The sequence below is a fragment of the Rhinolophus sinicus genome, chromosome 14 (genome assembly GCF_057876585.1).
Source record: "Rhinolophus sinicus isolate RSI-liver-muscle chromosome 14, RSI-T2T, whole genome shotgun sequence".
NCBI lineage: Eukaryota > Metazoa > Chordata > Mammalia > Chiroptera > Rhinolophidae > Rhinolophus > Rhinolophus sinicus.
Window position 1 is genome coordinate 50,727,438 of NC_142514.1, and position 26,883 is coordinate 50,754,320.

General features: G+C 38.3%; 1 long non-coding RNA gene across 1 annotated transcript in view; it reads left to right on the plus strand.

Moving 5' to 3' along the window:
* LOC141572377 (uncharacterized) overlaps positions 1-26,248 on the plus strand; it is a 236,051-nt gene extending 209,803 nt beyond the window's left edge. The window contains exons 5-6 of the long non-coding RNA XR_012497740.2: positions 18,959-19,030; positions 25,923-26,248. This is a non-coding gene — a long non-coding RNA (uncharacterized LOC141572377). The remainder of the gene's footprint in view (positions 1-18,958; positions 19,031-25,922) is intronic.
* The last annotated feature ends 635 nt before the right edge of the window (positions 26,249-26,883 follow it).

Sequence of the window (26,883 nt, forward strand, 5' to 3'; positions counted from 1 at the left end):
TGGTTAAATTGCTCATTCTGCCTCTTGCCTGCAAGGCTTTTGTGTGAGCAAACATCTAGCACAAAATCTGACTGCCATGGAACATTAAACAGGTATTCTCCTTTTAAAACTTCGTGATCTCAATTTCCTGCAGCTATCCAATAGAAAACAGATGCAAATTAAGAGCCCAATTCGCAAAAATAAGGTAGCATTTATACTGGCTTCCTATGGAGATGGCTCAGAAAAAGTGTGGAAAGCACAGCTAGCACTTCCAAATGAAATGTGTGTTCCTACAGTTTCATAAATATCCTTCTGATTCTCTTCCAAATATTGACCTTTCTGTGCTAAATGCAAAGGTAAGCACAGGCACAAACAGGTAGAATCACAACAGAAAGCTGCCTCTTTTTAGAACATGTTTTGATGGGTTTTACTGTTTCTTTTTTAGACATACTGGAGAAAGAGGAATAGGTTTATGCAATCTGACTTATGCCTGCTGAATAGTGCACCAGAGGGACAGGAAGCTGATAGGTTTCTGGCCCTCTCTCAACATTACTAGCAAAAAATCTCTAGCATTCAAGAGAACGTTATTAAGGGTGAGGTTCGTTGTTTTTTGTGTGTAGTGTGTATGTGTGTGGTTTTTTTTTATGTTTTTTGTTCATTTGCTTTACTTTTGCTTTATGAGAGAAAGGAAGAAAAATAAAGACTTGTAAAAGATAAATGGCTTTTCTATATGTTGATGCATTTATGGCAATCCTTAAAAGAGTTGAGAGCATATTTCACCTCCTTTAATTGTGAAAGTCTTCACACAGATTTTGCTTTCTTCTAGAAAGTTTGTAACCTTTGGTCAAAGGCAATAATGGAAAAGGAAATAGAAAAGTGTATCCAAAGTTGTTGCTTGTATTTAGAGAAATAGAATCAACATGAAGATTGGCAGAGCATCAGCTTCTACACTGAAATGAACTCTGTTGTGGATGGTCATTTGGTCTGAACAATTTGTAGAATCACATCAAGTTTATTGACAGTTTTCACCAAGGAAATCTATGATACCTATTTAACATAACTAGGCACTCAATAAGTACTTATTGAAATGAAGTGAAGCTGGTCTAGGCATATACTAAGGCCAAGAATTGGTCACTTGCATGGTAGACCAATATGGAGATAAATAGTTGGGTTCTTAGAAATATCCAGGTATCTGGCATATAATAGATAGCATAGCTGCTGGTAGTTGACTTTTCCTGTGATTATTTTGGAAAGAGAAAATCATTAATAAAAAGATCTTGGCTATAAGGAAGGTGTCGACTTCCACCCCATTTTCACATCTCAGTTGTCTGTGTTGATGCCAAAATGGACTCATTTGTAAATGCAAGAAGTGGACATTGATACCTGTTCTGACAAATTGCCCGAGACCATTTTCCATTTATATTTAATCATCCATCCCTGCTCTCATTTCCACAGCTCTCATTTTCCAGAATTTTGCTGTTGTTCAGAAGTGGCCTCTGCCAAATTGTCCGCATACAGTTGTTAGATTATTTGTGGTAGAATTTCATAGCTGCTGTAGTTAGAGGCGATGAGCAGTGGCTACCCCTGACAACATCAATACCCAGATGTCAGATTATAACAAAACAAGTGTCACAGCAAATTCAGCCACACTTTTTTTTCTTAGATATTTTTTAGAAATTATATTTATTTAAATAGCTATAATAATAACAGCTCAATTGCCTATTCTGTACCTTCAAAGATGTACCAGTTCTCTGTTTTTTAGGTGCTCTGTATATAACATGCCATCTCTAGGTTCACTAGAGATGATATAAAATGTGTAAATAGGATTCAATTAACCTTACAGTTATCATCAGGCAAATAGAATAGTCTGCTCTCATAGTTAGATATAGGATCATTCCAGAACCTAGCCCCCATTGTTATCTTGAAGAGTGAGGGGTGGAGGTCTCACTGAACTTCCTATTTATGATAGGGTAAAGAGTGTCTCCAGAATACAGAAAGCACATAGATCTTGGCTACCACTACTTTGTCACCATTGGAAATCCATTCTTAATATTTAGTAAATTAATTAGGAAAGCCTCTGATATTGATTGGAGAGAAATATAGCTGACTCATATATAACAACCAACCCTGCAGCTGGGCCTTTGTACTCCAGAACTATGAATTACTGAAAGGACTACCTTTAAATTATTAATTCAAACACACACACACACACACACACACACACACACACACACACACCATGTTGTCCACATGTTGACAACAGTTTTCAAAATCTTCTTTTGGCCCTCTCAGCTTGTTCATATTCACAAAGTTTTGAGCCTTCCTGTTTTGAATATTGCATTTTGGTGTTCTCTTTGGGACCTGTTATGTTTCACAATTTGATTTCAGCACCTATACCTCCGCCTCTCTCACCCTTCACTACAGCTTTCCCTGTCTCTAGCCACATCAAACCCTCTTGACTATGCCAACCTTCCGTCCTCTAATAGAGGAGGAGAGTTTGAAGAGAGTAACCGTCCTAATTGCTTCCAGAATGTTGAAGAACAATGTATGTGTGATTATTAGCAAGAGGAAATGGTGCTGCATGGAAAAACAAGAAAAAAAAAAAAATCCTCCAGTAGAGTACAATAGAAAGAACATGCATATGTTTGGGATTCTGTTCTCTTTGTATTTGAAATCTGACTTTGCCACGTATGCCTCTATGACCTTGTGCACGTTGCCTAATCTCTTTGATTCTGTTTCCTTATCTGTGAAGCGGGGATAATTTTCACTTCCTAAGCTTTATGACGTATATAAAGTGCAGTGCCTGGCATATCCTATCTCAATAATAGCACTGCATTAGTGGCTGTGCTAGTTGTGGTAGTGGTCTTTTGCAGCTCCTACTGTTGTTATTATTACCGTTTATCCTACAGACTGGATGCGAAATTGTAAGAATTTACTGAGACTCATCAAATGAAAAAGGCCTTTAGTGAGCACATGGGAGGAGGTACTACCGTGTATGAATTACTTTTGAACAGACAGCAGACTCTGCTAGCAATAATGTAGTAGAAATGGGAGCTTCTGTGTGCAGAGATTGCTTATCATCTATTGGTCTTTAAAACTGTATCTGTATGCTGTGACTGTCTTCAGTAGTGCTTTCATACATGAAAGACAATAAATACAGATTTATATGTGCACATGTAGTGTACTATGTTTTCATGTGTACAGACCTCAAAGATAGGAATGCCAGCAAGGGTCTTAGTAGGAATCTGTATTATAATCCTAAAAAGAATCAATTCCTCATTTTCCTAATAGGCATTCCAGTACATTGGTTAAGAGCTTTAAGCTTTGTATAAGACAATTCTGGGTTATAATCCTGGCTCTATTGCTTACAAGCTGTGAAACCTCACTTATAACATCAATAAAATTAAATCCATTTGACAGCCAAGGAGAAAAACAGAAAAATCTCAGATATTCTACTGATACATTCTATTAAAATTTATAGCTACAAGGCATACGATGTGTGACAGTTAGGTTCCCGAACTTTTTGCAAAGATGTTGCTGAACTTTTTTGATATCAGAGGAATTATTCATGATGAATGTGTACCAACCAGACAAACAGTTAACCAGGTTTACTATTTGGAAGTGCTGAAAAGCCTACATGAAAAAGTTAGACAAAAACAACCTGAACTTTTCCCCAACAATTCATGGCCCTTGTGTCACGACAACGCACCAGCTCACACAGCACTGTCTGTGAGGGAGTTTTGAACCAGTAAACAAATAACTGTATTGGAACACCCTCCCTACTCACCTGCTCTGACTCCCAATGACTTCTTTCTTTACTCGGAGATAAAGGAAATATTGAAAGGAAGACATTTGGATGACATTCAGGACATCAAGGGTAATACGATGACAGCTCTGATGGCCACTCCAGAAAAAGAGTTCCAAAATTACTTTCAAGCATGGACTAGGCACTGGTGTTGGTGCATAGCTTCCCAAGGGGAGTACTTCAAAGGTGATCATAGCGATACTCAGCAGTGAGGTGTGTAGCATTTTTTCTAGGATGAGTTCACGAACTTAATCGTCTGACCTCGCACTTGGCTCCATAAAAAAAGTCTAAATATTTTGATCATCAGGAAAATGTTTGAATGTAGGCATGTGATTTCATCAGACACAATGAAGGATGTTTGGGGAGTTCTCAGGTCGATGTGCAGAGAGCCATGATGCCATGTTCCAGGATGGTCCCAGTGGGGACCGAGCTCAGGACCATCTGACCCTGCTTGAACACTCCCTCCACTTTAGTTTCTCATATCGCCATGAACTAGTTTCTCAGATTGCCGTGAACACAAAGCTTCATTCCTCTTGTTAGGCAGGTCCTGATAACTGATTGTGAAAGGGTACGGAGAATCTAGGATGCCTGTTGAGACCTGGTGGATGGGATGCAGTGTCAATGGGCCACTGAGCTCCAGCCAAACCAAAGACCTGTTCTACGTAGATGCCCAACTCCTAATGCTGGGAGCTTCTCACCTTTTGCAGTCCTGGCACATTGTAGTTATTCGATAGGTATGTTACATGCTCAAGAAGCTATGGAAGTCACTTATAAAAAATATAATGATGAAAGCAAATGTGTTTGCTTTTCTACGTATGTTGCAGTCACTGGGCTAAACACTCCTGTAATCTTCCCAATTACCATAAGACATTGGTACTGTTATTTGCCTCATTTTTACAGATGAAGACACTGAGACTTAAGAAGTCAAATAACTGCTCCAAGTTATAGAGCTCACTGATATTTTCGATTCAGGCTGTCTGACTCCAGAAAGTAGATTTTTAACCTCCAAGCTGTAGCGCCTTTTCTTCACAAGTCTTCCTACCCATTAAGTAACAGGCCACAACCACCATCAAATCCTGCAAACAGGTGCAGTTCAAGCCCTGAACAAATGTATTGTAAAGCCAGAGCTGCTCAGCCCATTGCAATCTAGGCATTGCCCCAACTGAAAATGGTTAAGACATTCCGAAGCCACCTTTAAAATCACAGAAAGCCCATCACAGTCTTGCTTCCAGTTTACTTTCTGGTCCTATCTCTCCACTAGCCCCTCACACTTTTGCTCCTAGTCTAATCTTTAATTTCACAAGCGGAGCCTGCCTTCACTCTGCAAAGTGCCGCCCACTGGCTGAAGTCACTCCCCACCCTCTTTCCTGTCCTCAGCACCCAGGTGTTCCGGCTAGTTTCCCCTGTGCCCTGAGCCCTCCTAGCCAGTGGCCTGACTGTCTGACTAGGGACTTTCTCCAATAACCAAGCTTTGATGTTTGCCCCTGATGTTAGAGGCATACGTCCTCTTAATTACATTTCCCATGATTTCCCATCTTTTTGGAAATAGCTCATTTGTGAAGGAACAGGAGCAGAAAGTGGCTGGTGTATGCAAACCTATAAGAGTTCCTGAATTTAAGAGGACTAAACTAAGCATCAGGCGACTTACTTAGATCACGGGGCTTCAGCGTCAGTCAGTTTCCTAAGCATCTGAATCCAGACTGTGCAATCACGGGTATGTATCTGCCACAGTCAGCATTGAAGATCCTCTACCTAGAAACTGTGGAGGAATGAAAACATTTGAAGCTTATTCACATTTTCTTTACAGTTATGCATTGTTCATCTTGTGTGCCTGTCATCCTCAAAGCTACTGAGTTCTATTTAGATGGCACCTGCAGACCAATGATCACTTTGAACAAGCAGTCTGAAAGCCACTAAGAAAAGGACAAGTGAAGATAGAGCAGCAGCCTATCCAAGAAGCCAGATCCTCATTGTGTGTATGTGTTTGAACGTTTACAACTGAGCATGACTTCAGCATTTCATGGGGGAAATGAGCAATAAAAGCATAACACAAAAGTTATCTTTTTTATTGTGAGCTTTTAATTTTCGCATACTGAATGGTTTACTTATCATCTAGAAAAATCTCCTGAAGGGGATATTTAATAATGGAAATCGCTTTACAGTTGTCAAACTATTTTGATTGCTCTTTTAATTCTCCCACACCTGGTAGCTGACAGGACAGGGTTTATAACCCTTACTTTACAAGTGAGGGAAAAAAGGGACGGGGAAGTTGAGTGATGTAGAGCATTGAACCTTTAAAACTCTTCATCTTCTAACTTTTCTAACGTTCTCCGAATCTTTCTCTGTGCTCTCTTACATATCCTTAGTCATCAGAACTTGACCCTCAAAAATCTGGGCTTTATTAGGAAAAAAAAATAAGCCACTTAGCAATGGGTCTTACATTGTGGAAAATCAGTCTCCCTTAGTGAAAGATTATTTTGCCAGTTCTTCTCTCTCTCTGCTTCTTCCTTGCAAGTTTTTGTTCACAATTGTAATCGTCCTTCTTTATAAAAAGATACAAGGCTTCAGAAGCCAGAGGGCGTAATGGGTGATAACATCCCCACTGGTTCTTGGCCTGCTTCCAGGCCCACGAAGGATATCATTTTCAGTGTCATGCTGCCAATTTGCCTGGACAGCTCTCACCTCTTTTCCTACTTCCCAGCCCTCCCTAATCTTGCAAGCTCCTGTCTGAATTGCCTCTGCTTGTCTATGCCTTTTCAAAAAGCCTAGGTGCTTATCTCAGATATACCATTACAAGCTCCTCATCTTTTCTACTTTTGTCACTGATACCAACCCCTGCTGTCAGGGTTGATTATCAAGATTGTAATCTTTTTTATATATACGCCTCTGCTCTTTGAATGAGAGTTAAGTTTAGATGTTAGCCTTGAAGGATATTTTATTATGATCTTTATTTGTCGTCCTTGCTTCCTTTCAGAATATACAGGCAGCATGTTGATGTTTACTATAGATGTTCTAATCCCAACAGGATTTGCATAATGGAATAAATTTCACTATCATCACCTTAGACTAGATACACAGTGTACTATGATAATTGTCTCCTAACTGGCCTTCCTGCCTCTTTTTAAAGCATGTTTCTCAGTATTGGCAAATGGTATTATCTTTTTAAAATGAAAATCTTCTCATGCTGTTCTGTTTAAAACCTTTCAGAGTCTCCCAGTAGACTTTAGGATTAGAGTTTACATGCTACAGAATTATCTCCCAAGCCCTTCATCCTGTGGTCCCTACTTACCACTTCTGTCTCACGCCTCTCCTTGCAGCCTTCTTTTCATCCATATTTCTTCCAATTCCCTAAACATGCTGTGCTCTCTCTTGATTCTAGGGGTTTGCACTTGTCATCTTACTGTTTAGGTTGTCGGTTTTGGTTTTGTCTGTGTGTTTGTTTTTCTTCCTGGCCACCGTTTCCTTATTCTGCAAGACTTACCAGACATCATCCTCCTTGACCACACACACATGAGGGTCTTGGAAAATTCCTTGCCTGGGCTCCAACAACACCACCTTTATCTGATAATTTCCTTGTAGTTTGAGGGCAGGGCCTCTATGTTATTTATGTCTGTGACCCAGTGCCTGGCACAAAGTGGGCGCTCAGCCATGGTTATTGAATAAATTATTAAGTTCTACAGTCAGTATATGAGTGTTCACAGGGCCCTTTCTGTAATCCCATCTTGTCAGAGATTGGGGTTTTCGTCTACTAATGTTCTGGCAGGATAACACTAAACTGGAAGTCAAAAGGTCCAGTTCCTATTACTGGCTGTCCAAGCTCCTGTCTGAGCTTCTATGTCATTCATATATTTTAAAATATACATAACATGTATTTATTGAATCTCTCCTAGAGGCTGACACAGGATGCAGTGGAATACAAAACAGGCAGAGTCCCTTTCTCATCGAATTCACATTGTATTTGAGCGACAAAGAACAGACAGACTGTAAGAGTAACTGTAAGAGTTATAAAAACTTAAAACAGGATAAAGAGATTAAAGTAGCAAGGGGGTGCAATTTTAAATAGGGTGGTCAGGGAGGCACTTCTGATAAGGTGATATTTGAGCCGAGACTTAAAGGAAACAAAGATGAGCAAGTACATTTTTAGAGAAAGAGTAGTCCAGGCAAAGGGAACAGAAAGGTCATAGAGCCAAGGCCATGTGTAGCATGTTTCAGAAATACTGAGGCTGCCACTGTAGTCTGAACACAACGAAGGAGGAACAAGTGGTCAATGACCGGGTCGAGGAATTGGGAGGGCCAAGTCATTAGGGTCTGTAGGTCATGGTGAGGTGCATCCTTTTTACTCTAAGTTACAAGGGAACCTACTGAGGGATGTTGAGCAGATTTGAGGCATGATCTGATTATTCCTTTAAAGCAACACTCTGACTCTTCCATGGAGTAGATATTGTTGGGGGGCAAGTGTAGAAGCAGATCAGTTAGGAACCACTACTGATGACTTGGGCTAGGGTGGTGGCAGGGATAGCAGTGAGAAAGAGTTAGGTTCTAGATATATTTTGAAGGTAGATTTCAAAGCGTGACATGTTTTGCTAACGATTTACATGTGAGATGTATGAGAAATGGAGGCATCAGTGAGAACTCTCGCATTTCAGGCCATTCACTGAGATGAGAAAGAGCAGATTTGGGTTGAGTAGAGGAGAATCAAAGGATCAGAATTAGATGTTTAAATATATAGCTATAGGTATAAATATTGATATAGATATATTGATATAGATATAGGTGTAGTTGTAGATGGAGATATCGATGTAGAAGTAGATATAGATGTACAGGGGGGGCCAAAAATTGTATACACATTTTAAGCAATGTTAACACTTTGGTCAACGTTGCTCAAGCAGTAGTTCACCATAATCAGAAGTGTCTAGATGCTGATGATAACCACTTTGAGTACCTCTTGTAATTGCAGAAGTCAAACATGACTTGCATTCATCTTTTGTTATTTGTATGTATTAATACAGTTTTTTCCTTTCTTAAAATGTGTATACATTTTTTTGGCACCCTCTGTATACAAGTGAGAATCTTGAGTCAACAGTAAGATAAATGAGTCTAGAGAGGGGGTGTGCTCAGAGTTTGAAATCAAAATTTGAGAATCCCCTAAACATGGGTAGATTTATAGCCATAGAATTGGAAGTTGCCACCAAGGGAGTGAATGGAGGCAAAGATTAGGGACATGAGCACAGGTTTAGAAGCCAAGGAAAAACCATCAGAGGAGACTGAGAAGGTGGGACCCATGGAATAAGAGTAAAACCAGGAGAACACTTTGTCTTGGAAAACCAGTTGAAGAAGTAGTTTTTTAAAAAAGAGTGTTTCAAAAGCTGCTAATAAGTTGACTACGATGAGGACTGTGAATTTACTCTGGATCCTAGTAATGTGCAGGTTATTGATAACCCTGACAAATACAGTTTGGGGGAGTAATGGAAACAAACGTGATAGAAATGAGTTCATGAATGATCAAAGAGTAAGTAGACATAGGGAATATAGACAATTCATAAACTAAGGCTGTTGGGCTAAGTTATTTTTTAAATTATCTTTTTCACCTTGAATTTCTATTATTTAAAACATTATATCCATGGCATATACCTCAGTACTTACTTGGGTTGCCAATTCAGAACATTCGAGTTCAACCTGATATCCTGAACATTGAATTACCTTGAATGCACTTTACTTTTCCTTGAGAATTCAGAAGGCACTTTAGCTTTTTCAGAGTCTTGGGGCCCCTTCGAGCTGCATCAGTTATTGCTGTGTTGCAGAACTTGTCAGTTAACAGAATTCTGGGGAACAGAGAATTTCTTGCATTTATAGTCACCTTGTCTTTTCTTCATCCTTACCTTTCTTCTGCATATCTTATCAATTGACCCTTCTTTTCTTCCTTCCTTCCTTCCTTCCTTCCTTCCTTCCTTCCTTCCTTCCTTCCTTCTTTCCTTCCTTCCTTCCTTCCACCCTTTACTTATTCATCAAGCATGGGAGATAGCGATATATCAGAGTGTTGTCTCTTTTTTATTTGGGGACACATATATGGAATATCTTCTGATCCATAGAGCAGTCTCCCGGTACAGATTGCACTGAGCAGTCCCTGCAGATGAGGATGTCCAGAGCTATAAAAAGAAGGGGAAAATATAAAAAGAAGCTGAAACATTATATCCAGAAAACTCTTTTAATCATAATCTTGGAATGAACCTTGGGTTGAAACTATGGCTATCGTGCTAAGCATCAGATGCAAAAATGAGTATCTGGAGAAAGTTAGGTGTGGTGTGCAGCCTGAGTCAGGAAAAACAGTTTAAGATGGAGTTCTTATGAGAGGTACTGGAAATCCACTTTCATGTTATGAAGATTTATGCAATATGGGCAAGACTGATAGTAAAAGGTAATATGCAGTACCACAATAAAAACATAATTAGCGTAATGAAGACCTTGAAGTATTTAGTTTTTCATTCTTTACTTCCTCTTTTCCTATTCTTCTTCTTTTTCTGAGTCTATCCTTTTTTTCCCCTCTAACACAGTGCAAACTTCAGAATAAATCATTTTTTTAAAACACACAATTGAGTTTCAATATAAATTACCCACCCCTTTTAATTTAACTTAATTTCTTAAGTTCTACATCTATTTTCTTTTTCAGAAGAAAGGTATTTTCCAGAAGTGACATTCTTTACACTTTCTTAATGGGCAGAAAACATTACATTATATGATATTTTTAAGTACAACCTTCAACAGAGCAACCTGGGTTAGATTCATTCTGGGTAAGCAGAATGAATATAAGATAGAAAATCAGAAACGTGATCTACATTTTTTTCTTTTTTTAACTTTTTGCTTCTTCAGCAGGACAGGAAAATAATAATTTGGGCTTATGCGTAGGGGTTCAGAATCAAAGCCAATGAAGCAGAATGAAGCCAAGCTAGCAGATGAAGAGGTACACGGCTACTGCCGGAATGAACTTTCCCAGGCAGAGAAAGACGATCCTGACACACCTACCTCTTTATCGGGCACTTGGATAGTTGGAGCAGTGGAGCAGCTGTTCCTAGAGATATCAAGTAGGTTCACTTGATAGGGGGAGCATAGAGCAAGATAGCTTCCAGTTCTGGAGGAAACTCGGGTGCAGCAATCGAGGGGGGTGAGAAGGCTCATTACATGAGGTGCTCTGTGGGATGTGGATCTTCCTGAGGGAATTCTCTGCCAGAGTCATGAGGACTTTTACCCTACTCGGGCAGATTCTGGGTCTTGAAATGGATTTCTCATTCCAAAATAGGTTAAGCTGTTCCTCCTACCTTTGAAAGAGAAGTTGCCAGTAATTATGGCAGAGAAAAAAAAGACAGATGTAGTCAACCCCAGAACCCACCTCTGAATTAAAGGAGTAAGTGTGACTTTCTGGTCGATCCTAAGACTAGTTACTGAAGGGTGAGCCCCAATAAGTTCTAGGGTTCTTGAACCTTTCCCTGTGGAGCACAATCCAATCATGTGGCTATACTAACCAAAGGACTGGAGTGCAGTCACCTTGAAAGAAAAGAAGGAGCTCCCTAGCACCCTGCTGTGTTATCGGGGCCCTGAAGTGTCCGTCACTCTGGAGTGATCCTGCCAGGTGCTATCCTTGAGCCCCACGCTTCCTCTCAGTGTTGGGGAAAGGCATTTCTGAACTCAGTTGCCCTCCTCTAAAACACTCTGGGCTTTCTACTTAGCTCACAGTTTGTTAGATAGATTGACACCTGCATAACTATAGTTAAACTGTAACTTGTTATGTGATGTTTATAAATCTAGTAATTCCATGTTGGCTCCTAAGCTACTCAAGGACAGGAACATTCACAATTGAATTCCCAGCACCTGGCACATTTTTAATACCAAATAAGTGCTTCTTAAAATATAATGAGGGGGGATTGTACTACTCTTCTCCTTATGGATTATTTTATGTGCTCCTGTATCCATGTGTCCCTGCTGGTCCTAGTACCTGCTGTACTAGTCTAGTTTATCTACAACTAGCTGACCTGGCCCTCAGCAGCTAATATACTCTAGAATCTGTGCTGTCCAATATGGTAGCCAATAGCCACATGTACAACCGAGAGACAAAATTTCTAATTAAATTTGAAAACTGACACTAAATTTAGTTATGGGAAAACTTTAAGCATGTTTGGGACAATATGGATGGATATGTGAATCTACTTGTTCTCGAAATTTTATGAATTCTAAATACAGATAACTATTTCTGACAAAAATTTGGCATCTTAATTGAGATAGGATAAAATGTAACATATATACCAGATTTTGAAGACTTAATACAAAAAAAAAAGATTATAAAAGTCTTATTAATGGTTTTTGTAATGATCATATACTGAGAGGATAATAGTTTGGATACCTTAGATTACATAAAATATAGATTACAAAAAATTAATTTCACCAGTTCCTTTTTAACATTTTAAAATGTGGCTGCTGGAAAATGTTAAATTACATATATATCTTATGTTTCTAATGGACTGTGCTGCTCAAGAGAATCCCCACCGAATGCCAGTTACGCCCCAGTTTTGATTAATATGCTGAAGTTAAAACTCAACTTAAGTTTATTTGAGGTGATGATAATGATGGTGATAGCTGCGACAACAAAAATGGCAGTTTAGTCTTGCTACTTATATGAAATGTTAGTGTTTACAAAGCACTCTTACCTAGAACATTATATTAAACTCTATAAATCACTGTGATGTGCTATAAAAATCATGGAAGCTCAGAGACGCAAAGTGACTTTCCCAGAGTTATCTTGCCCATTGCTGGCGGGACTGAGATGGGAACCCACGAGTCCTGATTCCAAAGGGCTTTTTCCGCCTGCCTCGCTGGCCTTCCCTTTTGTTGTATTGCCTATGAGTTCATCTAAAATACATCATTTTGATTATAGTAATGTATTAAGCATAATCACATACGTTTATAAACTCTATTAAGCTCAATAGTTGTGCCCTATAGGAGAGTACTGAGGGTTCACATTCATTAGTAGTCCTTTGTTAGGCTATTTTTTCAATGATTTTTCCCCCCACAAGTCTACAGCAATAGCTTGAGAATCCTGCCAATGGAATTTTTCATAACTTTCTGGAGTGACTCTTTAATTCAGATACTGTCAGAGTATCTAAAATGATAGAGACCTAAGACTTCCTTTAGCTTACCACACATGTTACAGGACCATCAGCATGTTTGCCTGCTGGTAAATGATTGTTTAATGTTGCAGGATTTAGTCTGAGACTTGTTTATGTGACTTGTTAATGTGTGTGCTTTTTTGGGAGGGGGCACGAGGAAAGCAAGCTTTCTTGAGAGCCTTTCCACATTATCACTAGCAATAATTTAATGACCAGACTCTGTAGCAGTCATCTCATTGACTGGTAAAAACGGAAAAGGAAAAGAATTGCTGTAAAGTAGGACAACAGATGATCAAAGCAGATTCCTTTATCTTGTGTCCAATATATTCCCTGTCTTACGAGCTTTCATCATCTCATTTAATTTAAAAGTAAAATAGCCTCATGAGAAATATATTTCCATTGTGTAAGTAGAGGCCCAGAGTGGCAAGTGGAAAGATGGATTCAATTCTGAGTCTATGGCTATGGCTCTTTATTTTTCCTTCTGTCTAAAAAGTGACAATTGCAGTTCAATGAATATAGGCACTAGATTTTGGATCCCAGTTGGATCGAAATTACAGGCATAATACTTAAGATTACATAATACTCAAGGTTTGAAAATTCATAATACTCAAGATTTAAAATAGAGGCACAATATTCAATTCCTGCCCAATGTCATTGTACATTTGTTCATTCATTAATTAATTTATTAATTTATTCATTCATCAATTGACTGCTGATTGTCAAGTCCTGTGTTAAATGGTTGGTGGCTGTAAAGATTAATATGATGCATCTATGAAACTACTTTATAAAGCAACTAATGCATAAAACTATTTTCTATTTTTAAATTAGTAATGATGCTGTAGTCTGTGATATGAGAAATGCTGCTACATATCCCAGCTACAAAGATTGTAGTAATAGACACTCATCAGCCACCTGGTTATCCGGGCCAGAATTCAATATCAGTTTAGGAAACTCCCCTTCCTCATCCTTGCATAATGTCTACAGCCTTAACTGTTTGACATCTGCAGGTTCCTCTCCATCCTCATTGCTATTGTTTGGTGTAGGCACTTTTTTTTTTTCTCTTTTCTAAATAGACTTTAATTTTTATAGCAGTTTTAGGTTCATAGCAAAATGTAGCAGAAGGTACAAAGATTTCCCATATGCCCCCAGCCCCCACATATGCATAGCCTCCCCCATTACTGATACTAATATTCTCCACCAGAGGGGTGCATTTGTTACAATTAAAGAACCTACATTGGCGCATCACAATCACTCAAAGTTTATAGTTTACATTATGGTTTACTCTTGGTGTTGTACGTTCTCTGAGCTTGGACATATGTATCATGACATGTAACCACCATTATAGTATCATACAAAGTAGTTTCATTGCCCTAAAAATCCTCTGTGCTCTGTCTATTTATCTGCCCCCCCACACACTATCATCATGTCATGTAGTTGGAATTACATACTATGTAGCCTTTTCAAGTTGACATCTTTAATTTAGTAAAATGCATTTAAGTTTCCTCTATGTGTTCTCATGGCTTGATAGCTCACTTCTTTTTAGCACTAAGTCATGTTTCTTTGTCTACATATAGTATAGGTTTTTATCCATTCACCTTCTGAAGGACATTCTTGGTTATTTCCAAGTTTTGGCAATTATGAATAAAGCTGCTTTAAACATTTGTGTGCAGGTTTTTGTATTGATGTAAGTTTTCAACCCCTTTGGGTAAAGGAGTGCAGTTGCTGAATCATATCGTAAGAGTATGTTCAGTTTTGTAAGAAACTGCCAAATGGTCTTCCAAAGTGACAGTTCCTTTTTCCACCCCCTACCAGCAATGAATGAGAGTTCCTGTTGCTCCATATCCTCACCAGCATTTGGTGTTGTCAGTGTTTTGGATTTTGGCCATTCTAATGGGTGTGCAGTGGTATCTTGTTGTTGTGATCCATGTTTCCCTGATGACATATGAGGTGGAACATCTTTTAGTACACTTATTTCCAATCGGTATATTTTCTTTAATGAGGTGTCTGTTAGGGTCTTTGGCCCACTTTTTATTCAGGTTGTTTTCTAATTGTTATGCTTTAAAAGCTGTTTGTATATTTTGAGTAACAATCCATTATTAGATGTATCTTTTACAAATATTTTCTCCTTGACCTATCTCGAATGATGATGGCTTAACTAGCCGATTGCCCCCCAACCTCACCCTATTCTCCACAACTGCCATCAGACCCAGAACCCCCCAGTGTGGACTCTGCAATGATTACCTGGCCGTCTAGCTACTTTCCACCCCACCCACTCACCCCTGCACTCCAGATGTGCGCAACTACTTACAGTTTCCCAGACAAGCCAGCTGACTGATGCCTTCATGCCCCTGAGCACGCGTCCGCTCTACTCCCAATATCCTTTTCCTGCTCTTTCAACTAATGAACTCTCACTAACCTTTCAAAAGTCATCTCATCAGCCTCTTTTTTTAGCTTGTTTTTCTTAAACCTCTTACTTAAATATTTAGATTAAATTGACCAATTCCTGATAACTCTTTCTTATCCCCTAATAAACATAAAATATGATGCTACTGTAGCACTACCAACACTGAATTACACTGATCTGTTTACGTAAGAGTGTTTCTCTACTAAACTCTTCACTACTTGGAGTTGATGGCTGTGTTTTGTTCATCTTCAATGCCTGGCCCACAGCAGGTACTCAGTATATGATTGCTGGGAAACTGAATAAGTAATTAATTTATCATTTCTTAAAATCTTTTAGTGGATGCCCTTTGTCCACAAAATAAAGTCTGAACTCATTTCAGTGGTATACCCAGCCTCTTCCCCATAAGTCCTGGCTAATCTAGTGTTTTGCTGTGTCCATACATTTATTCATGATCTCATTAGACTACAATATAAGCCATTCTTTCAATGAATTGTTAGGGTTTTAGGCTTCCAGGCCTTGACTCATCCAAGTTCACAGCCGAACTATTTCTGGGTCTGGTCAATCATGTCACCTGCATTAAGGCCAGAAGAGAAAGGGCTTTGTGGGAGCTCTTTGTTACCTGTGGATCTAAAGACAGTGGGTAGGCTGAAATGTAGGCCAACCTTTAAAGTGAAATCTAAAATGTTCCCAGCCCATTTTATATACCCCAGGCCTTGCCAATTTTGTTTCTCTTTAGCCTCTCTGCTCACCAGTCTTACATACTCCTAGATGCTCAGGTCTTTTTGTGGAATCTTGGGTTGCAAATTACACCCACTTTTACTGCCTCATCTTGAGTACCATCCTTCCTGGTGGAAGAAGTATGGATAGGTCACTTCATTTTCTATGAAATGAGAACAGTGCTTTCCAAGGGAAAACATTGGGAGTGAGCTTTCTGCAAATTCCTTACACTTAGTGAGTTCATATGACATACCCCACTCTATGTGGGCTAAAGCTGGCACACAGCAATGCTAGCATTTCCTCTGCTGCTAGCATGTAATTAAATGCTTTGTGAACCATTTGGGGACATGCAGTTATGTAAAGAATCATTAAAACAAAGGTTGCCTTTGTTCTGTAAGGCATCTTGTTTTTTACATCCATTCAATCATTCTTTCTTCAGGTACTTACTGATCCCAAAAAAGACTGAGTTGGACGTTTAGATAAGGAGATTTTGTATTTCAAATTGGGAGATCTCTAATAAATAATTGAAATATCAGCTGCAAAGGATGCTCCTTTAATTTTACAAGTGGAATAATAATGGCTATTTCTTCTCCTGCCTCTCATTTCTATCCTCAAATATTATCTGGTAGGTCAGTAACAGGCTACCGTTCCAAGTCAACCTAATTTCTAGCCAACTCTGCCTTTCCCAGCTCCTGTCTGCCTACTTCTCCCTGAGCCAATTATGGCAGAATCAGAGGCTATCTAAGAAGCTCTGTCTCTCATGTCGTAACTCTGGACTGGATTATGCAGCCTGTGGGCCCGGTGTCTCGTATGCCATGGATGAGCTCTTGGTTGAGGTCAAGCTTCTGAGGCACAGTGTTCTCGGGCTCCCCAACCCCTACACCATGTTGGCACTTTTATTTCCAGAAAACAAAGCAGGTCCCTTGGTTTCTTTACCTATTCCATTTGACTTACAACCTGAACTGCTCTGAAACCTGCCTAACTCTTACCAGCTGATTGTTACCCTCTCCTAGTGTCCGTGTGATTTTTTGTCCAAGACTAGGAAATTCATTGCATCATTCTGAGAAGACCACTTGCTGGATGATATTAGTTGCTCACCACTTGCACTTTGTCAGAGGCTCGCTGTGCCTCACAGGCCAGGTGTGACATCCTTCTTCCTCCTCGTTCCCCAGGCATAGAGAAGCGGATCTGCCCAAACTGTGCCCGGGCTTCCCCAGCCACCAGACTCAGTCCCACAGAGCCAGGCCCTGCCGCCTTTAATTCCACCTCCTTCCCTCTCCTCATCATTCTTGTTGCCATGGGCTACGTATGCTATAGAGTGAGGCCACTCCAGTTATGATTTAGAATAGTCATCTACATTTTTCATGGGAAAATCTATTCCCTTTTACATGTCACTTTTATCTTTGATATCAAAACCACAAGCTGAATGATCTTCAGATTTGCAGACCCGAGCATATTTATAACTGGGCTCAATCTTTTCTTATTCTATTTATTATTTATTATTTTATTGGCTTGTTTCTTTGAAAAGAGTACTTTAGATAGATACAGGCCCCAAACACACATTGAAAGCATATGGTAAATTTGCTTTAATAAATATAAATATTTATATGTAAAACATATAAATATAACATATTTATGTGTATATATATACATATATATAAATCTTCATTTTTTTATAAAATCAGAGGCAGAGCAGAAGAGCATTGATATTAATATTTCAGCCTTCACTATGCAACAATATACTTTCATAAAAGTAAGTTTAAATATTCCCCAATTACAGGATTATAGTATCATGGCCTGAGTATATCACAGTATATATGAAATATAAAGTATAGTCAATGATGTTCCAGTAATTCATAGAAAAAGAAGCAGAGAGACCAGCCTCTACTTTGCCACTGGAGGCACAGACAAAATTTGTAACAAAAATTCTTAATTATGCTCTTTGCATCAATTTACGCTAGATTACGTAATAACGGTGATGATCCCAACAAACAGACTACTTCATCTAGAAATAATATTCTACTCTACTCCCTAGGAGGTGCAATAGCTCCCTGCTTGTATAAGACAGCAAAGATAGCTCTTCCATTTGCCAGTAATCATATGCCCACTCCATTCTGAAAAATCAGATTGGAAGTTTTCAAGGACATCTTATGTTTCAGTTATTATGCTACATAGTAGTACATTATGTGCCATTTGATTCGGCAAAGAGATGACATTGTTCCATAAACACCACTGAATTGCAGTTAACAAGGGCAGATGTTCCAACTCACTATTTAATAACACGCTCCTTAGCAAAATGACTGTAGTTTTTAAAAATATATTACACTCACGCACACACACACACATACACACACACACACACACACACACACACACACACACACACACTTTACCTGAAGTATAAATTTCTGTTTTTAGAGTACAATACTAAAGATGCAGACATTTAACATCTCTGAATCTCAGTTTCTATGTCTATAATAAGAGGATAGGAATAGCCCACGTACCCACATGACTATTGTGAAGACTGAATGAGATAATATGTATGAAACACCTAATACGAATGTCATGAATAACAACCATTGAATAAGTGTTTTCTTTTCCCATTTTTCCCCCATGAAATTTGAGATGATCTTAACAGCGGTCATCACTACAAACAGTATTGTGCCTCAACAAGTCTGGTTTGGGTAGACATACCGCTGTATTGATGTCGTCATCTGGATTCATCCTCTAATCTGAATTGATTTGAAACAACTCTGGCTGTTTTCACATTAGCTAATATGCAATATTATACTAAAATGACAACGATGGCTCCCATTTATTGATAATGTTTCTCTGGGCTTTATTTCTGCACCTAAAATCTTCTTGGAAAGGTGGGAATTTACTCCCCACATTTTGCAGGTGAAAAGAACTCAGGCACCAGTAGATCAGGAGACACATCCAAGGCTGTACAAGCAGCAGGGACCAAAGCTGGTAAGTAAGCAGTTGTGCTAGTTTTCCGGTGTCTGCCTCTCCACCACACTGCTTGCACTTTCTTTTGTTTTCTCATCTATTTACCTCAGCTGTCTCTGAAACAAGGCCTATGTTATATGCATGCTATTATCTTTACTGCATAATACATACAGTTCAAGGCATGAGTAGATCCTAAATAATTTCATGAAAGAAAAAAAGACTGTTCAGCCCAACTAATCATGCAATTCAATTCAGTTCAATAAATACCTCCGAAGGTTTACGCAATAGGCCTAAAAAGTTCTGGTTGTAGGAGAACTACAATCTTAAATAAGAAAGAGTGTTGTAGTTGTAGTTTTCTAAAATCCGTCTGGGGTTTATTCCCTAAGGAACTTGCGATATACTAGGGGCTACATATGTATAGTACTCAGGTACTACATGACTAAGCAGAATGAGCCACAGGTGATGCAACATGCTGGGGTGTGTACATGGGATTCTGCTTCGGGTGGTCGAAAAAGTGCCCGTGGCAGGGGGGTGAGATTGTTGTGTCTGACATGGACTTTGAAAGAAGAGCAGAATTTCAATACGTGACAGTAGAGAAAATTGCATTTCGATCAGAAGATGTATCAGCAAGATGGAGTAGTTTGTATGCGTAAAGGTTGTACTTTGAGATAATTTAGGCTGAATCAAGGGCCTTCTAAAAATCCAGAAGTGACAAGCTTGCTTCATTTGAACTCAAAGTAACCGCAGAAGCTGAGAATTTATACTTCATTTTCAGGAATTAGAAACAGTGGCTGACTTTTATCAAAAAGTTTACCTTTGTTTCTGCCCTTGTAAGCCATGACAGGGAAAAGTCAGCTATTATCCTTGACTTCTGTAGAAGTAGCTGAGTATGAATTAAATGAAAGAAGAAGTAAAAGATGAGTCCAAGGAGGAAAGGAGCGAGATGAAAGAAATCCTTGAAGTGTTAATTGCAACCACTGAAAAGGACGTAATATGAAGCTGAAAGTAAGATGATCTGCTATAAATAGAATTTGAATACAGAATATTAGAAGGTCAGCAGATGGGCCTCTTAGAGGTGAAAATCACATATAAACTCAGACTGAGAAATAAGGCTATGTGATAAGTTCAGAAAAAGATGAGATAAGATGATTCCAAAACTAGGAGATAAGTCTTGACTTTGTGGGTTAAACCAGTTAAATACAAAGGGTACTGATAAAACCAGCTCTCTGCAGATGTAATTAGGAAATAAAAAGACTCTCAAAATAAAGGAGAAAGAGCAGAGAGTTTGTGGAAATAGAATCCACGAACCAGCATGTGGTCCTAGTAAGAACATATAAGGGAAAATGTAGGCACTCTGGTATAAAGGGGGTTGAAATTTGCATAGTGTCTGTAATTCTTACTGATTGTGTGACCTTGGATAAGTCACTTTGTCTTGCTGAGCCTCAGTTTCCACATCTGTATAATTTCTCTAATTATACTATCAGAGCATTATAAGAATGCAGGTTCCAGAATCAGATTGTCTGGGTTAAAATCTTAGTTTACAATTTACCATCTGTGAACCTTGGATAACACAATTCCCGTGCGTTATTTTCTTCATCTGTAATATATAAATGATTACCTATCTGTCACAACAGTCACAAAAATTATTTTTAGGAGGTAAAAGGCAAAACTATCGAAATGTTTGAAAGGAATAATATTATGATGTCAGGGTTGGGAAGAATTTTTTTAACAAGACATAAAAAGTGTAAATCATAAAGAGAGATAGATAAATTTGACTATGTTAAGATTAACAGATACAGTAAAGAGAGAAAAAAGAAGAAACATAAACTGGGAGAAGATAGCAAGAACTCATTAGAAGCATGAAATATTGATATTCAGGCTATACAGTCATAGGACACTTAACGATGGGAATATATTCTGAGAAATGTGTCATTAGGTGATTTTGTTATTATGTGAACATCACAGAGTACACTTCCACAAACCTAGGTGGTGTAGCCCATTACACACCAAAGCTATAGGTGTAGCCTGTTACTCCTAGGCTACAAGCCTGCACAGCGTGTCAGTGTATAAAACAACACAAGATTAAATGAAGCGCAAGAGAAAAATGATATAGTCAAGAGACGTAAACGCGAGGCAGCTGCTAGTGTAACATGGCACTGTTTTACAGCAAATCTTGTTTTATAAGAAAAAGTTTACATTAAAATAACAATAAAAAGTGTAGTATGGTAAATACATAAACCAGTAACGTGGTCATTTAGTATCATTATCAAGTATTATGTACTATGCATAATTGTATGTGCTATACTTTTATACAACTGGCAGCGCAGTAGGTTTGTTTACATTCGCAACAAACATGTAAGTACTGTGTTATGTCAGGAAGTCACTAGACAATAGGAATTTTTCAGCTGTATTATAAACTTAAGAGACCACTGTTGTATATGTGGTTCATTGTTGACCAAAGTGTGATTTGGCACACAGCTGTAGTAAAACTAAAATCTTACAAATCGACAAGGCAAAACACACTCTAATAAACCACTAGAGAAGAAAGGCAGCTAACACCTTTAAGATACTGGTTAATTGAGATAGAGTGGGAGAGGAAAGAGATGCATGTTCTATTTCTTAAGCTGGGTGAGGATATTTAGGTATTCATTTTATCATTCTCATTTTATACACTTTTTTTTTTTTGTAAAGAATATATATCAGTGCATTTTTTTAAAATGGAGATTGTAATAAGTACCTACTTCATAAGGTTGCTATGAGGGTAAACAAGTACTTTAGAACAGTGCCTGCAATATAGTAAATATTTAAGTGTTTATTACTATTATTAGCTTAAAACATTAGAAGCATTGTAAGTACTTAATATAAAGCAACTATTAGTTTATTAAATTTATTGGGGTGACAATGGTTAGTAAAATTAGATAGATTTCAAGTGCACAATTTTATAATACATCATCTATATATCACATTGTGTGTTTACCACCCTGAGTCAGTTCTCCTTTCATCACCATATATTTAACCCCCTTTTCCCTCTTTTACCACCCCCCCTTCCCCCTTTACCCTCTGGTAACCACTAAACTGTTGTCTGTGTCTATGAGTTTCTGTTTCTTTGTTTGTTTGTCTCCTTTGTTGCTTTCTGTTTTATATCCCACATGCCAGTGAAATCATATGGTTCTTTACTTTTTCTATCTAATTTATTTTGCTTAGCATAATAGTCTCAAAATCCATCCATGTTGTTGCAAATGGCACTATTGCATCTTATTTATGACAGAGTAGAATTCCATTATATATATATATATATATATATATATATATATATATATATATATACCACACCTTCTTTATCCAATCGTCTGTCAAGCAGCTATTATTTTTTAACTATTGTCTCATGAAAGAACATGTGAATAAAGAGAGAGTGGTCTTCATGGAGACTAGAACAGAGCAGAAGCAATCATCCGAGGGAAGGTCTGAATCTCGACTTGGCAGGATTGTTCCTACAGGTGGGGTGGTCCATAACAATACTGTAGGTCTATTATACCAGCCTTTATGATACCCTTGCTGTCATATCAAGTTCACAGAATAATGTACAGTTTCTTATCCAGCTTTGCTCGGAGAAATAAAATGTGCAAATCAAATAATATAAATATTCTGCTCTCTTGGTTAGTTTTATTGCATTTTATCTATTAATAGAGAAACATCCTATTTTACAATCTCTCGTGAGCTCAATTAGTGGAAGTTTTATCTTTGACAATTCAGAGAGCATCAATAAAATTGTGTTTATAGTCCAATGAAATGGAAGACTGGTTCCTGGGTCATGATCCAGTCTCAGTGGTGAACCCTGGCCAGAGCAGCCCAGCAGACCCCTCTTTCATTAGTCCCTAACAATGAAAGATTGAAGAAGAAAGTGAAAAATGTTGTGCTAAGAGACTGTGTTTAGGGTTCTTGACAATGATACTGAATAGCAAATAGATGTCATCTCTTGGAATCATTTTAACTATACTGGAATGGCTACCTAGCATTCTGCTTTCAGTAGAATTCTGAAGAATTCGTCAGAGTAAGTGAGGTTAAACACGGAGAAGGGAAGGCAAGTTTGCTATGAATCGATGGGCAAATGCTGATCACCAAACCAAAGAGGGGAGTGATATTTTATGTGCTTGTTTTGGAAAGACATAAAATGTCAGGACAAAAACCACAGCTGCTACTAAGAAAGGAAGAGGACCAGATTTGGGAGCATATATGCTCCTTATACATGCAGAAGAGAGAAGTTTCCTAGGGAATATTGCACTTGTTCTGTGTATAACATATAGCATGAAATGTGGAGTCAATTCTTCTACTTCTGGTGTCTAGGTTTAGAAATAAACAAAAGTGATTAGAAAAACTACATTTAATTTTATTTGTATGTGAAAATGACTACAGAATCTGGATTTGAATATCTGTGCTCGTAGGTTGGTCAGTATTATCAAAAGTGTGCATTAATTGCCAAGATAATTGATAGGGTCTGTATAGAGATTGTAATAAAGTGTGAGAGACATTGTGTTTTCTGACTATAATATGATAGTAAGTGAAATTAATTTCTCAAAAGCTAGAAAATTTGACAGAGGTAAATAAAAGGTCATAGTCCCATTAGAGCAGACGAATTGTTCTTAATGGTAAGCAGGCTGATAAACAGGAGAGAAGGTTCTCTCTCTTCCCAAGATATCCAAGAGTGGTATTAAAGAAAAAATTATCTTGACACTTGTTAAAATGGAAGGGCAGACTTTATTCAGGATATGTCGATAGGTATAGGGACTCCTGTGATGTGGTTTTGCAGTACGGGAGAGAGATGGGGCTCAACTCCAAACATAACACGGACAAGTGAGGATTCACAGCCAAGGAGCAGTGTAGGGGTCCACGGATGGAAAATTATTAAGAAGAAACATCAGAGGTTAGGGGGTGGGGCAATTCTGACTTAACTGCCTGGATGGGATTCTTGCTGAAGACAGGTCACAGTGATCAGATATCATCTGGGGGAATAATGGGAGATGAGGAATTTCAACAGATATTGAGGGTGGCAGATTCTGACTGAACTGACTTAGCAGGAGTCTTACTAAAATGGGCTCTTGGAGAATGCCTAAGGAAGGGGCCTAGTCAGGCTCAGGAGACTGTATAGAGTTTAGTCAATGAGAAAGTCTTTGTCAGTGGTAACCCTTGGTAATGCATGATGTAAAAAAAGCTCTCAGGAGAAGGCATAAAGCCCCAAACTCTAAGCCTATATGTAGAAATTATGGTGAGTCCTTGCATAGAATTTTTAAATGTGAAGAAATTGGAACAAAGGGTATATAGACCACCAAGAGTAAATAAAGCAAGTTTGACAACTCCAACTTGATGAGGAAAAAGAGAGAGAGAGAGAGAGAGAGAGAGAGAGAGAGAGAGAGAGATTGAGATAGTAGCACAGCCTACTATCATATAAGAGAAAAAATGGTCATAAAGGAGAACAAAGAACATATAGAAAGAAAACTGATGGATAAGAGAATAGTTCATTTTGGAATTGTTTTAGGAGAAAGATAAAGCACACACAAGAAATCATTCATTCATTCATTCATTCATTCATTCATTCATTCATTCATTCTTATAGTCTTATAGTCATCCTGCAGAAGGATAGATCCCATCCAAAATTTGTTTTGGATGTCAAACACACACCAAACACCCCACCCCAACACACACACACACACACCAAGTGAGTATGAAAAGGTTTATTCCTTATAAAATAAGACCTTTTGAAATAAAAGGGTTGCTTCCCAAGCTGGTCCAAAATGATTTGACAGAGCAAGGAAAGGAGAGTAATTTAGGGTTTTTCCTGCAGTTGGGGTGGCACTGGGTGAAGAGTTCGCACATGGGCAGGATATTGTGTGGTTTCAATCTTCCACCTGCACCAAAGGAATTCGTCTAGATATGGGGTAGAGGGTGATGTGCCTTAGATGTAGGCCATAAAATTAGATGAGATATTTTTCTGACTGTAATAAGAAAATAGTGGAGGATTTTGTGCAAAAAAATTACATGACTGGATTTACATGCTTAAAAGCTTGATTTCTTTGCTGCTACATTGAGAATGGAATGTAGGGAACAAGAGCAAACTTTGGAAGGGCTATGCAGCAATCCAGGTCATTTTTACTCGGCAAACGGCAGTGAAACTGGTAGGAAGATGTTAGATTTGGGATATATTTTGAGAATACAAGTAACAGGTTTGGTGACAGATTGCGTGTAAAGTGTAAGCAAAACAGAGGAGTATAAGACGATTCCTAAGGATAAAGCCTGGTCAACTGGGTTGAATAGTGGTTCCATTTTATGAAATGGGAAAGACAGCTGTGGGAAGCAGCATGCAGAGCTGTGTTTGGACACATTAATCTGCAGATACTGGTGACACATCTAAGGGGAGATACCAACTATGCATTTGGATGCACTACAGGCGATATACTCACAAGAGGTCCATACATTTTAAAGTTATTGAGTGAAAATCAATCAAAAACTAGTAAAGATTTGGCAACACATGTAAAAAGTCCAGTACTTCTATGCAATTTATTTCAGCAACATTAATCAACAAGCATCATGAATTTGTTCAAAAGAAAAAAGAAAAAAAACAACCTTAAGGTGAAGCTGAAATCTCTACTCAGGTCCAATAGCTAAGAAGTAGGGGCAAGCCGTTGTGATATTGTGACACTGCCCAACCTGATCGAGATCACTGCTGAGTTGTCTAAAACATCTGAGAATGGCTTCAAACCAATCTTTGGCTGTACTTTTAATGGCATATGGGCTGAAAATGTAATGACCTGCACCATGAAACACGAGACATGAACAATGATATTTAAACAGAGATGAGAGAGATTTTATAAAGTGAAAGCAACAAGCCATATTTATTATCTACCAAATGTTTTTTCAGTAGGACCTTGTTCACAGTCTGGAAAAACAACAACAGACGAGAAGAGAAAGATGAAGAGAGCCATAAACTTAAGGTAAATATATGTCAAGTGTTAAAGGGGTGACCTGGAAAAAATTTACATTTTGTGTAGCTTAGACAAACTCGAATTCTTTTTTTCTCTTTATGATTACGTTATGCTCTTCAAGGGGAGATGCTGGAATATGTGAGGAAATTATATTAGAATGACCACAATTTCAAGGCTCTTGGTCATGTAGAACAATCATGAACGTGGGAAGGGACATCATGTTCAGGCTGCCCTTGAAAAGCTGACTCGTAGAATCTCAACAGGAAATGTTGTTTGCTTTCCTCTGCACATACCACCCTTCACATGCTTCCAGAACTGCCTTCTGGAAGCACAAATTATGTTTTATTTCTCTCATTTCTCAAAAACTGAGTCAAAATCTTCCATTATCTGATATCAAACTGTTTTTCACACTAAGCATTCTGCTCGCTATGTCTCATGGTGCATTTTTCTCTGTTGTCTTTCTCTTATGTTCTGCCTTAACCTTTAGAAAATATGTTCCTACAAAATTCTTCTCAGCCTTCAAAACCCAGGTCAAATGTCTTCTCCTCTGAGAAGCTTTCCTTGATCATCATCTAAACATAGTGCATCTTTGCTTCCTCTTTGTTTCTCTTCATTAATTAACCTTGACTTCATGAGCAAGTAATACAGTGGTTGTGTACTCATAGTTATTAATGTCGGTTTTCCCGGTTAGACCTTGAGAACCCAGACATCGTGTTTCATTTCATGTGTTGGTATTTTCACAGCCTTTAGCAGAAGGCCATGGTCATTATGTGCGAGACAGCCTTGAAATCATGAATTTTAAAATGTTGTACTAGTGCCTGATATAGAGATAGGATTCAATTAATCTTAGTTCTTCATATTATGTTAACATTAGGAAGTTGAACATACTTAAACGTA